The sequence below is a fragment of the Coregonus clupeaformis genome, chromosome 5 (genome assembly GCF_020615455.1).
Source record: "Coregonus clupeaformis isolate EN_2021a chromosome 5, ASM2061545v1, whole genome shotgun sequence".
In the NCBI taxonomy this organism is placed as follows: domain Eukaryota; kingdom Metazoa; phylum Chordata; class Actinopteri; order Salmoniformes; family Salmonidae; genus Coregonus; species Coregonus clupeaformis.
In genome coordinates, this window is record NC_059196.1 from 43,228,768 (window position 1) to 43,233,504 (window position 4,737).

Consider the following 4,737-nt stretch of genomic DNA (forward strand, 5'->3'; position numbering starts at 1 on the left):
AGCAGTAGCAGAGTTAGGACAGGGTAAAGCAGTAGCAGAGTTAGGACAGTGTAAAGCAGTAGCAGAGTTAGGACAGGGTAGAGCAGAGTTAGGACAGTGTAAAGCAGTAGCAGAGTTAGGAACAGGGTAAAGCAGTAGCAGAGTTAGGACAGTGTAAAGCAGTAGCAGAGTTAGGACAGTGTAAAGCAGTAGCAGAGTTAGGACAGGGTAGAGCAGTAGCAGAGTTAGGACAGGGTAGAGCAGAGTTAGGACAGGGTAAAGCAGAGTTAGGACAGTGTAAAGCAGTAGCAGAGTTAGGACAGGGTAAAGCAGAGTTAGGACAGTGTAAAGCAGTAGCAGAGTTAGGACAGGGTAAAGTAGAGTTAGGACAGGGTAAAGCAGAGTTAGGACAGGGTAGAGCAGAGTTAGGACAGTGTAAAGCAGTAGCAGAGTTAGGACAGGGTAGAGCAGAGTTAGGACAGTGTAAAGCAGTAGCAGAGTTAGGACAGGGTAAAGCAGAGTTAGGACAGTGTAAAGCAGTAGCAGAGTTAGGACAGTGTAAAGCAGTAGCAGAGTTAGGACAGTGTAAAGCAGTAGCAGAGTTAGGACAGGGTAAAGCAGTAGCAGAGTTAGGACAGTGTAAAGCAGTAGCAGAGTTAGGACAGGGTAGAGCAGAGTTAGGACAGTGTAAAGCAGTAGCAGAGTTAGGACAGGGTAGAGCAGAGTTAGGACAGTGTAAAGCAGTAGCAGAGTTAGGACAGTGTAAAGCAGTAGCAGAGTTAGGACAGTGTAAAGCAGTAGCAGAGTTAGGACAGGGTAAAGCAGTAGCAGAGTTAGGACAGTGTAAAGCAGTAGCAGAGTTAGGACAGGGTAGAGCAGAGTTAGGACAGTGTAAAGCAGTAGCAGAGTTAGGACAGGGTAGAGCAGAGTTAGGACAGTGTAAAGCAGTAGCAGAGTTAGGACAGGGTAAAGCAGAGTTAGGACAGTGTAAAGCAGTAGCAGAGTTAGGACAGGGTAGAGCAGAGTTAGGACAGTGTAAAGCAGTAGCAGAGTTAGGACAGTGTAAAGCAGAGTTAGGACAGGGTAAAGCAGAGTTAGGACAGGGTAGAGCAGTAGCAGAGTTAGGACAGGGTAAAGCAGAGTTAGGACAGTGTAAAGCAGTAGCAGAGTTAGGACAGTGTAAAGCAGTAGCAGAGTTAGGACAGTGTAAAGCAGTAGCAGAGTTAGGACAGGGTAAAGCAGTAGCAGAGTTAGGACAGGGTAAAGCAGTAGCAGAGTTAGGACAGGGTAGAGCAGAGTTAGGACAGTGTAAAGCAGTAGCAGAGTTAGGACAGGGTAGAGCAGAGTTAGGACAGTGTAAAGCAGTAGCAGAGTTAGGACAAGGTAGAGCAGAGTTAGGACAGGGTAGAGCAGTAGCAGAGTTAGGACAGTGTAAAGCAGTAGCAGAGTTAGGACAGGGTAGAGCAGAGTTAGGACAGGGTAGAGCAGTAGCAGAGTTAGGACAGTGTAAAGCAGTAGCAGAGTTAGGACAGGGTAGAGCAGAGTTAGGACAGTGTAAAGCAGTAGCAGAGTTAGGACAGGGTAGAGCAGAGTTAGGACAGTGTAAAGCAGTATTAGAGTTAGGACAGGGTAGAGCAGTAGCAGAGTTAGGACAGTGTAAAGCAGTAGCAGAGTTAGGACAGGGTAAAGCAGTAGCAGAGTTAGGACAGTGTAAAGCAGTAGCAGAGTTAGGACAGGGTAGAGCAGAGTTAGGACAGTGTAAAGCAGTAGCAGAGTTAGGAACAGGGTAAAGCAGTAGCAGAGTTAGGACAGTGTAAAGCAGTAGCAGAGTTAGGACAGTGTAAAGCAGTAGCAGAGTTAGGACAGGGTAGAGCAGTAGCAGAGGTAGGACAGGGTAGAGCAGAGTTAGGACAGGGTAAAGCAGAGTTAGGACAGTGTAAAGCAGTAGCAGAGTTAGGACAGTGTAAAGCAGTAGCAGAGTTAGGACAGGGTAAAGCAGTAGCAGAGTTAGGACAGTGTAAAGCAGTAGCAGAGTTAGGACAGGGTAGAGCAGTAGCAGAGTTAGGACAGTGTAAAGCAGTAGCAGAGTTAGGACAGGGTAGAGCAGAGTTAGGACAGTGTAAATCAGTAGCAGAGTTAGGACAGGGTAGAGCAGAGTTAGGACAGTGTAAAGCAGTAGCAGAGTTAGGACAGGGTAGAGCAGTAGCAGAGTTAGGACAGTGTAAAGCAGTAGCAGAGTTAGGACAGGGTAAAGCAGAGTTAGGACAGTGTAAAGCAGTAGCAGAGTTAGGACAGGGTAGAGCAGAGTTAGGACAGTGTAAAGCAGTAGCAGAGTTAGGACAGGGTAGAGCAGAGTTAGGACAGTGTAAAGCAGTAGCAGAGTTAGGACAGGGTAAAGCAGAGTTAGGACAGGGTAAAGCAGAGTTAGGACAGGGTAAAGCAGAGTTAGGACAGTGTAAAGCAGTAGCAGAGTTAGGACAGGGTAAAGCAGTAGCAGAGTTAGGACAGTGTAAAGCAGTAGCAGAGTTAGGACAGGGTAAAGCAGAGTTAGGACAGGGTAGAGCAGAGTTAGGACAGGGTAAAGCAGTAGCAGAGTTAGGACAGGGTAAAGCAGAGTTAGGACAGTGTAAAGCAGTAGCAGAGTTAGGACAGTGTAAAGTAGTAGCAGAGTTAGGACAGTGTAAAGCAGTAGCAGAGTTAGGACAGGGTAAAGCAGTAGCAGAGTTAGGACAGGGTAAAGCAGTAGCAGAGTTAGGACAGTGTAAAGCAGTAGCAGAGTTAGGACAGGGTAAAGCAGAGTTAGGACAGGGTAGAGCAGAGTTAGGACAGGGTAAAGCAGAGTTAGGACAGGGTAAAGCAGAGTTAGGACAGGGTAAAGCAGTAGCAGAGTTAGGACAGGGTAAAGCAGAGTTAGGACAGTGTAAAGCAGTAGCAGAGTTAGGACAGGGTAAAGCAGTAGCAGAGTTAGGACAGTGTAAAGCAGTAGCAGAGTTAGGACAGGGTAAAGCAGAGTTAGGACAGTGTAAAGCAGTAGCAGAGTTAGGACAGGGTAAAGCAGAGTTAGGACAGGGTAAAGTAGTAGCAGAGTTAGGACAGGGTAAATCAGTAGCAGAGTTAGGACAGTGTAAAGCAGTAGCAGAGTTAGGACAGGGTAAAGCAGAGTTAGGACAGTGTAAAGCAGTAGCAGAGTTAGGACAGGGTAGAGCAGAGTTAGGACAGTGTAAAGCAGTAGCAGAGTTAGGACAGGGTAGAGCAGAGTTAGGACAGTGTAAAGCAGTAGCAGAGTTAGGACAGGGTAAAGCAGAGTTAGGACAGGGTAAAGCAGAGTTAGGACAGGGTAAAGCAGAGTTAGGACAGTGTAAAGCAGTAGCAGAGTTAGGACAGGGTAAAGCAGTAGCAGAGTTAGGACAGTGTAAAGCAGTAGCAGAGTTAGGACAGGGTAAAGCAGAGTTAGGACAGGGTAGAGCAGAGTTAGGACAGGGTAAAGCAGTAGCAGAGTTAGGACAGGGTAAAGCAGAGTTAGGACAGGGTAGAGCAGAGTTAGGACAGGGTAAAGCAGTAGCAGAGTTAGGACAGTGTAAAGCAGTAGCAGAGTTAGGACAGTGTAAAGCAGTAGCAGAGTTAGGACAGGGTAGAGCAGAGTTAGGACAGTGTAAAGCAGTAGCAGAGTTAGGACAGTGTAAAGTAGTAGCAGAGTTAGGACAGTGTAAAGCAGTAGCAGAGTTAGGACAGGGTAAAGCAGTAGCAGAGTTAGGACAGGGTAAAGCAGTAGCAGAGTTAGGACAGTGTAAAGCAGTAGCAGAGTTAGGACAGGGTAAAGCAGAGTTAGGACAGGGTAGAGCAGAGTTAGGACAGGGTAAAGCAGAGTTAGGACAGGGTAAAGCAGAGTTAGGACAGGGTAAAGCAGAGTTAGGACAGGGTAAAGCAGAGTTAGGACAGGGTAGAGCAGAGTTAGGACAGGGTAAAGCAGAGTTAGGACAGGGTAGAGCAGAGTTAGGACAGTGTAAAGCAGTAGCAGAGTTAGGACAGGGTAAAGCAGTAGCAGAGTTAGGACAGTGTAAAGCAGTAGCAGAGTTAGGACAGGGTAAAGCAGAGTTAGGACAGTGTAAAGCAGTAGCAGAGTTAGGACAGGGTAAAGCAGAGTTAGGACAGTGTAAAGCAGTAGCAGAGTTAGGACAGGGTAAAGCAGTAGCAGAGTTAGGACAGTGTAAAGCAGTAGCAGAGTTAGGACAGGGTAAAGCAGTAGCAGAGTTAGGACAGTGTAAAGCAGTAGCAGAGTTAGGACAGGGTAAAGCAGTAGCAGAGTTAGGACAGTGTAAAGCAGTAGCAGAGTTAGGACAGTGTAAACCAGTAGCAGAGTTAGGACAGGGTAAAGCAGTAGCAGAGTTAGGACAGGGTAAAGCAGAGTTAGGACAGTGTAAACCAGTAGCAGAGTTAGGACAGGGTAAAGCAGTAGCAGAGTTAGGACAGGGTAAAGCAGAGTTAGGACAGGGTAAAGCAGTAGCAGAGTTAGGACAGGGTAGAGCAGAGTTAGGACAGTGTAAACCAGTAGCAGAGTTAGGACAGTGTAAAGCAGTAGCAGAGTTAGGACAGGGTAAAGCAGTAGCAGAGTTAGGACAGGGTAAAGCAGTAGCAGAGTTAGGACAGGGTAAAGCAGAGTTAGGACAGTGTAAAGTAGTAGCAGAGTTAGGACAGGGTAGAGCAGAGTTAGGACAGTGTAAACCAGTAGCAGAGTTAGGACAGTGTAAAGCAGTAGCA